Source organism: Chiloscyllium punctatum, chromosome 20 (assembly GCF_047496795.1).
Source record: "Chiloscyllium punctatum isolate Juve2018m chromosome 20, sChiPun1.3, whole genome shotgun sequence".
In the NCBI taxonomy this organism is placed as follows: domain Eukaryota; kingdom Metazoa; phylum Chordata; class Chondrichthyes; order Orectolobiformes; family Hemiscylliidae; genus Chiloscyllium; species Chiloscyllium punctatum.
This window is the reverse complement of record NC_092758.1, coordinates 5462918-5472095: the sequence shown is the minus strand read 5'-3', so window position 1 is coordinate 5472095 and position 9178 is coordinate 5462918. Positions and strand designations below refer to the sequence as shown.

The 9178-nt window shown below is 42.0% G+C and overlaps 1 long non-coding RNA gene across 1 annotated transcript in view; it reads left to right on the top strand.

Moving 5' to 3' along the window:
* Window positions 1-680: 680 nt before the first annotated feature.
* LOC140491766 (uncharacterized) overlaps window positions 681-9178 on the top strand; it is a 29167-nt gene continuing 20669 nt past the window's right edge. Inside the window, exon 1 of the long non-coding RNA XR_011963421.1 lies at window positions 681-971. This is a non-coding gene — a long non-coding RNA (uncharacterized lncRNA). The remainder of the gene's footprint in view (window positions 972-9178) is intronic.

The following is a 9178-nucleotide window of genomic DNA, read 5'->3' as shown; positions in this document are numbered from 1 at the left end:
GCCCTTTGAAACCTCCGACTATATCTGAGAGTTACACGATATCGGGAATTGATGAAGCGAATCTGGGTATTGGTTAATCTATATCTGGGAGTAGGTTACTGTTGATCCCTTTTGTTCATTGGGAGCCTCAGTTCTAACACCAACATCTCCTGGCATCTACCAGCGACTGTTCTCTGTGATGAACTACTAGCTTCCTGAATTTTGAGTGAAAACTTCGCACTGGGCTCAGTCTCTTGTGAATTCTCCGATTGTATAAGTGATGCAGCTAATTCTCCCTGAACCTCCTTAATTATATACACAAAGAATCTTGTGTTGACTGATTAAGTACAACATTTAACAATTCCCACTTCATGTGGGTTGGCACCACTATACAAAACTCCTCCCAAAAGTCCTGCCATGACCTTATTCATCATACATTGATAAAGGAGATAGACCTTTAGTTACACAAAATGCTTGTCTATTTGTAACAGCCGTGAAGTGGTGCAGTTTGTTCACAGGTAACCTTTTTGCTTTGTTCCTAATGACTAACCCTTTGGTGTGAAATTGTGTATAATTTGCCTCATTCATTGTTGCTTAGCTACGCTCATATTTCACTTCAGTTGCTTTCACTAACACACCTCTACTGAGCATTTTGGGAGATGTGGCGAGCTTTTATATTTACTTCAATTTCTGTTTCTTATAAATCTTAAAAGTTATTTTCCTCACATGTATTTACATCATCTTTCCTTCATGTCTATTTGACAATTTTACCTCCTAATGTGTATCTGAAAGGGCTTCCAGTTTTAAGGAGGCAATTCCATGGATTACTTTTCAAAACGAGAGAAATCCCAGACATTGCACAGCCATTTCGACACTAATTCTAGTTGGAATTGTCGGCGTGAGTCTGTACTGTCCTCAAAATACCATGTGATTAACGAGTGTTTTTCATCAATCTGCAGAAGATGGCAGATCTACACAACTCACATCCGCAGGTAAAAAAAACCTCTTACTCTGTTAATTAGACTAGCATAATCAGGCATTTTAACAATTTATAAAAAAAACCAGAAAGCATTTATTGAAATATAGATAGTGAGTAAGGAACACCATGAGCAAATTTTTGCTTTTCACTCAAGGGGTGTGGGTGTTGCTGGCTGGGCCCAGCATTTATTGACTGTCCCTAGTTGCCCCTTGCAAAGGTGGGGGTGAGCTGCCATCTTGTTCCGCTGCAGTCCACCTGTGTAGGTTGACCCACAATGCCCTGAGGGAAGGACTTCCAGGATTTTGACCCAGTGACAGTAAAGGAAAGGCAATATATTTCAAAGTCAGTATGGTGAGTGATGGTATTCCCATGTCCTTTGAGATGGGTTTGGAAGGTGCTGTCTGAGGATCTATGGTGAATTTCTGCAGTGCATCAATCAGATAGTACTGCTGCGTGTTAGTGGTGGAGGGAGTGAATGTTGTGTACATGGTGCCAATCAAGACAGTCTTAAGACAAGTAATAAAAAGCTTGGTCATTGAATTACACAATAAGGAGTAGCTAGATGGAGTAAGAAGAGAGAAGGGCTGAGTGGTGAAAAGGTTTGGGAGAAGTCTGGAGCTTCGAGCCTTGGCAATTAACGATACAGGCACCAATGATAGACTGACAGATTTGGTGATGGCACATTAGGTGTCAGAATTATGTGTCAGATTTGTATGGCTGGAGGAGGTTCCAGGGATAGAATGGGACAAGGTGATAAGTGAGGAGGGATGAATCAATTCTTCTCTTTTTAATTCTTTTATTGGCTATAAAAGAAACTGACATGTTCTATTTAGTACTAACATATACCTCTGTCCAATTAAAGTGTTGTTAAGTAGTTCACCAGCAAGAGGAGCCAATTACAAAGCTAATTTGAGTGAATGAATGTGCTATTTTATTATCTGCTAACCCGAAGAAAAAAAATAATTGCAAAGATGCAATGTCTGTTCAAAATGCAGACAGTTACAGAGATGAAAAGGGATAGGGTGCAGTTTGAAAGGAGGATACAGTTTTCAGTCTTATGATGTCCTTAAACCAAACAATGCTTTAACCTGAGACTGTGGTTATTGGCATCTTGTTACATCAGCAATAGTGAATATTCACTCACTCTAAACATCTGAATGTTACCGATTCTCTTCAAACAGTTTCATGCACTTTCCTTCTCAAGAAGCTGAGAAAGCAAACTGTCTCTAGTTTATTTCAGTCATACCTTCAGCTCTTCTACTCTGCCACAAACATCTTCCTGAAAGACTGGACATCTGGTACAGAGTGTTAACACTGAAAACTAGTGGAAGGGAAGGGAAGGGTATTATGTTCTGGTCCAGGCCAGACCTCCTTAAAACATTTCAAAACCGTAGCCCAGACCCGAACTTTGCTCGTGGTTTTAAGCAGGTGTAAAGTGGATATTCCGGGAGTGATGCAGCTGGCCCAACCACTCAGTTTTAAACAAAACAGAATTTATTTGCAAGATTACTGAATGAAACACAAACAAAAGAGAACGAAATACAGATGCTGTTCTTTGATCAGCAACCTCGAAACGACTGACTGCTTGGTTTGAACAGCCAGACTGCTGAACCCAAACCAAACCAAACCAGAGAAAACCTGAGCTGGGAGAACCAGCCACTTCCCTTTCATTGTACAAGTGTATTTTTTTCAAACTTCAAAGCTTCCCCAAGTAGATCAACCCAAACATTTCGTAGTCTGTATCTTTATTACTTCCTGAAAAAGAACCAAGCACAACCTAACCTTGTTAAATGAGCAACATAATCACATTATATCGATGCTGGACAATAACCTGGTGTTGTGTGATTTTTTTTTACATTTTAAGTGTTAGTGTTGTATAAGATTTAGGACTGCAATTTAGCATTTTACACATAGTTGGCCTTTTAAGTCTAACGTCTGTAAGGCAGGTTTTCTGCTATATTGCAGGAGAGATCACCTATTTAAATAAGTGGCTGACCTGAGTTCTGCAGTTGTCTGTTAGGAAAGGGATCTGAATCCCAGTGGTACAAAGAACCGAGGTTAAATGTTCTGCCATGGTGTGCTCTGATGCAGAGTGAGTTTAGCGAGAAAGGTCTATCTCTTAACTTTCTCCAAATTCAGCCTCAAAGAGATGAGGGTTGAAGTGATGTACAAGAGGGACAAGGTTTGAAAGGATTCAAGACTGACATTGTTGACAAAATATAAGCTCATCAATTGAGACTGACATCTACTTTGGGACAAAAGGGTGTCTTGGTAAAACGGACCAGGTGAGTAATTCTATTGTCTAGTCTTCAAAGAAATAATTCACCTTTAGTTTAAATTAAGGAAGTATCAAGCATTAAGAATAAGGTAAGACGGCTGGTTTATAATTAAATTCTTTAAACTAGAGGAAGACAATTGATAGAATAACAAGGGCAAATTGTTTGTATTCATTCACAGGAAGAGACTATCACTGACTAGGCTCGCATTCATTGACCATCCCAGAGAGCAGTTAAGAATCAAACCCATTTCTGTGGTTTGTACTCCAGGTAAGGGAGGCACTTTCTTTCCCCAAAGTGAACCACTTGAGTTTTCCTGGCAATCAACATTGGAATTGTGGCCATTGTTATACTCATAGTTCCAAATTTTTATTGAATTCAAATTCCATCATCTGCTATGATTTGAATCTGGGTCCTCAATATATTACCTGGATCTCTGCATTAACAGTAATAGTCCAGCTGAGGTCTGCTGACAGTTAACAGTGAGCTTTGTGTCTGCTCTTAAGGCAGTAATATAAGTCTGGTAGCCCTGGCTGAGGGGGAAACTGCACAAACATAAGGCAAGCAGGGATGCTCTGGGTATCCAAGTAGACTCAGACTGAGAGAACACTATAACAGTGAGTAAAGACTATAAGAACAGGTGAAAATCCTGAAGACACAACCTGGTGTAGCCCCTGAACTGGGGGCAGGCGTGTGTGTGTGTGTGTGTGACTGACCACACAGTGTCCGAGCTGCAGGTTTACAATGAGAGTTACCAGGACAGCTTGAGGGTCAGTATTGAAGAAACATCCTGTATGTGGATCCGAGCTGTACAACGAGGGTTCTTCAAGGTTGACCTGTGCTGGATGTCAGTGACCAAGGACACAGGGTGTACACCTGGCAGCTACCTCAAGGGAGAAGGTCAGCCAAGATTGCACTAAATGATGGAACAGGCTCAATGCTCTGGATGGCTGACTCCTGCCCCCATTTCTTATTAATGGCCTCTTCCTCAGTTCAACAACACACCCACTCCATTGTCACACTTTATCACAATAAGTTCAGACTCAAATGCAGCTCCCAGGGTATGTCGGTTTTCACAAAACCTTTACCCTCACCTCTCTCTCCCACTGATTGCTGGCTCCCATCAGCTTCAGATCAATTGGGTTTTCCCTTTCAACAGCTGGGACACAGCTGCCAATAACCAGCACCAGCAGCAGTAAAGTCCTGAGATCTCTGGCTTTGATCCCACGTGCTGATGAAACAACGGTGAGCAACCTTTTTGACATAGCACCAGATTTATACACTGGTGTGGTTTTTTCAAATTCAACATGACAGCCATTAAAAAAAAACACAGCGGAGTGATTTGTATGTCTGGAATTATTTATCAGTTGAATTTAATGAAATTTCTCAAATTAACCATCAGCTGAATTTCAGAATCCTCAAACATGTCTAATTTTATGGGCTCTGAAGATTTCTTTGACAGTGCACGCTGCACAGTCCCGATAAAACAAGACCTTGCTGCTATGCAACTTTGTCAATATAATGAGTAAATCTTTGAACCACTGGTTTTCAATGTCACAATTAATAATGAAGCAAAAACATGATTGCAGGTGGAGGCAGGTGTAAAACAGGATGGCATACAGTACCGCTCCTGCCATTAATATAAATGACGCAGCTCCCTCCCGGGAACAAGCAGCATATATTTATACAAGATGCAGATTATGCTGATGATCACTGCTTGATGACAAGCGCACCGGCAAATTGAAAATTTAACTGTGACACCACAAATAATGCCAACGAGAACAGATTCATAAATAATTCAGAAGAGGTTTGAGAATGAATCAGGTATTTCAACAGACACGTTTCCAACCCGCAGCCAGCAATTCATTCTAGGTAACAACAAGTGCCACATGATCCCTGATACGGAGGGATTGTCTTATGAACAAAGATTAAACAGGTTGGGACTCTACTCAGTGGAGTTTAGAAGACTGAAAGATGATCTCATTGAAACTTATTGGATCCTTGAGGGGCTTGACAGGGTCAATGTTGAGAGGATGTTTCCCCTCATTGGAGAGTTGAGAATCAGAGAACATCATCTCAGAATAAAGGGGTGCCAAATTCAGACTGAGATGAGGAGGAATCTCTTCTCTCAGGGTACTGTGAGTCTTTGGAACTCCTGGCCACAGAGAGCTGTGGAAGCAGAGTCTGTGTGTATGTCTAAGTTTGAGACAGATAGATTCTTGGTCAGTCAGGGAATCAAGGATTACCGGAAAAAGGCAGGAAAGTGGGCATGAAAGTGGTCAGCTCAGTCCTGTACAATGGTGGAGCAGGTTCGAGGGGTTGCATGGCCTACTCCTGTTCTTATTTATCATGATCATGTTGCTCTCAAGATTAGATTAGATTAGATTACTTACAGTGTGGAAACAGGCCCTTCAGCCCAACAAGTCCACACCGCCCCGCCGAAGCGCAACCCACCCATACCCCTGCATTTACCCCTTACCTAACACTACGGGCAATTTAGCATGGCCAATTCACCTGACCTGCACATTTTTGGACTGTGGGAGGAAACTGGAGCAAACCCACGCCGACACGGGGAGAATGTGCAAACTCCACACAGTCAGTCGCCTGAGTCAGGAATTGAACCCGGGTCTCTGGCGCTGTGAGGCAGCAGTGCTAACCACTGTGTCACCGTGCCACCCAAATGTGGATTTGCTTTAGAATTTCTCATTCATTTTCTCATCTTCACCTCCTTAAATTAATGACATTGCAAGGGATGAATCTGGGAGGCATCTCATTGGTTTCAATGCCCGTGAGCGAGGGAAGAGAGGGAGGAGAAAGAAATGATAACTATTCAATAGGGCTGCACTGTAATGGGAAGACTCAAGCAATGAGCTCAGCATAAGACTAGGCTTGGTCTAAGAGTTTACTCATTGCTTTATTCATATTCAGTTCTGATGAAAGATCGCAAAACATTTTATTGATGTGTTCAGAGTTTTGACAGTGATATGAGTATTTATTATCCATTTTCAGTTGGCCTTCAGAAAATGATTGTGGGCAGTCATTGAAACATGACAATCTGTGCTAATGGATCTCTCTCTCTCTCTCTCTCTCTCTCTTCACAGAGCCAGAAGTCAAACAACATCAGGTTATAGTCCAACAGGTTTATTTGCACTCACAAGCTTTTTAGAGCATTGCTCCTTCACCAAGTGATTTCAAATAAATCAGTTGGACTCTAACCTGGTGTTGTGTGACTTCTGCCTTTGTCCACCACAGTCCAATACTGGTACCTCCACATCATATCTTCGCCGTTGCTGACAAATCTGAGAGTTCCTCTCACTTTCTCCTCTAATATCAGATTCCCAGCATCTGCAGTGTCTAACTGCTCTGAGATTAGTGCTGTACTTTGCTGCTCACTCTGACAAATTCAATTACACCGCTCTGAACGATTCTATGTTTACAACCTGCCAGAATCAAGAGAGCTCGTCAGGAGGAGTTTGCGCAAGTCGGGGAAGTGACAGGAGTTGTCAAGACATCAAACGCAGAAAACAAACAGAAATTACGGCACTTTGTGTGCAGTTGATTTGATAAAAGTGATGGCACAACACAAGCGCTTTAACAGATCCCTTCTGGTGACTGCAGCAGACAATCAATGGAAAGTCAAATAATGCAATTGCTTTCATCCCCAGTGCTGGGAGTCTGTTGATGTGGTAGTGGTGGGGGACAAGGTGGTGATGATGGGGGAGGGAGATATTAGAATTCAGGGGCCTATGTGGCAGGTGGGTACTTTGAAGCCACTTTTAAAGCATTTGTTTAAAGAAAGTTTTGGTCTTGATTCATTGAAAAAATGTTAAAATGGCTGGAATGAAACAAAAGTGGACAATGGGCAAATCCTTTCCCTCACGGACCATGCGCTTTCAAAGGTTTCTTTTGACTCTGTGTCACTCTTCTTATTCTGGGTCAGATTTTCTGACTGCTTTTGGCCTCACTTGTGAAATATGCCAGAGAAACTAAGCAGATTTGGAGGGGGCTCTGGTGATGCAGAGGCGGTATCCCTACTTCTGAGCCAGGAGATCCAGGTTCAAAACCCACCTACTTCAGAGGGTGTGTCATAACCTCCCTGATCATGTTGATTGGAAAGTATTACAAACCAGAGCAGGAAAGAATCATGAAGTCTTGGTTATTTCAGGAGCATTAGTGTCTCACTGTCTTCATTAATAATTGCCTCATAAGCCTGACTCCTGCTGCTATGATGGGTATAGGTTGTACTTTCTGTGCTAATATTGATACACATGAAAGTTCAGCTCATTAGAGCACAGAATTGTTCCATATTCAGGAAAAAGTGTGTTATATTTTAATGCAACTTAAAAGGATTCATTAGTTCAGCTGAGAGAATGTTGAAGAGAAACATGTTCTAAAGGCCACACGTCCGCTTCTATAATTCGCTCCTATTAATGGTGTTGATGTTAATTCAGCTGTCACAAACTCCCAGCTTTAACTCCACCAACACAATCCCACAATTCCTTTTAACTAGTTATCTATCTGAGGTGACCATAATCCAGTTGTGGATCACAGCTTGTGTTTCCTTTAATTGGCTGAGTTTTAAAATAGGAGCAGGATTAGGTCATTTGGTGCTGAAATTCTGCTCTGTCACTCAGTATGGTCACAGCTGATCATTCAGCTGATCATACCACCACCCACCTCCCACCCCCCCCCCCCCACCCCCGCCCCTGCCCCCGATTTCTCTTTCTTTTGTCTTTTTCAATCACTCAAGCCCTAAGAATGAACAATTCCTTCAATAATTTATTGGTTTTAACATGCTTGTTAAATTTAGCAGTTTAGGCTTTCAGGTATAAATGATCTCAGACTACAAGCTTCTCTCCTCAGTGCTGAGGAAGGACCCAAAATACTTTCTCTAATTTCTCATCACAGATGCTGCCAGAACTGCTGAGCTTTTCCAGCAATTTCTGTTCTTGTTTCAGATTTACAGCATTCACAGTTCTTTCCGTTGTTACAAGCTTCTCTCAATAACAGTGATCATAATGTAATTGAACTTTACATCCAGCTTGAATGGGTCAAAGATTAATGTCTTAAAACTAGGAAAAGGGCAAAATGTGGACACGAAAGTTGAGCTATCGACATTGATTTGGGACAGATGAGTAGAGAAGCAGTGACAGACTTTAAAAGGGATATTTCAGAATAATCAGAATAAGGACAGTCCGACCATAAAGAAAAATCGAAAGGTGGAGGATCACCACCTAGAATGGACCAAGCTAATGGAAAAATCATGCAATTGTGCAAAGGTGACTGGTCAGAATACAAAGAGTAGCAGACAATGATGAAGCAACTAAATGGACAATACATTACAGTGTGAGAGGATAACCTGTACTAACGGACAAGATGAGAATTACTGCCATTGGCATCAAGGCTGAATTAAAGAGACCGTGTAACGCTGGAGCTGAAAATGTGTTGCTGGAAAAGCGCAGCAGGTCAGGCAGCATCCAAGGAGCAGGAGAATTGACGTTTCGGGCATGAGCCCAAAATGCCCAAAATGTCGATTCTCCTGCTCCTTGGATGCTGCCTGACCTGCTGCGCTTTTCCAGCAACACATTTTCAGCTCTGATCTCCAGCATCTGCAGTCCTCACTTTCTCCTCGTGTAACACTGGAGCCAATGTGAATCAGGGGAAATCTCTCCAGTCATTGGGAGGCATACCTGACACATTTTTAAATGTAATTTCTTACTGTTACATGTAGTAGGTATGGTGAAAAGTGTTGCCTTATGTGCTTTACAGTCTGATTGCACTCTATAGGGAAGCAGGGTAACAGAACAGAGCACAGGGTACAGTGTTACCGCTACTGAGAAGGTGCAGAGAGAGGGATCAGCATGAACATTAAAGAGGTTCATTGAAACATCTGATAGCAGCGGGGAAGAAGCTGTTCTTGAAGTTGTTCGCACATGTATTCAAA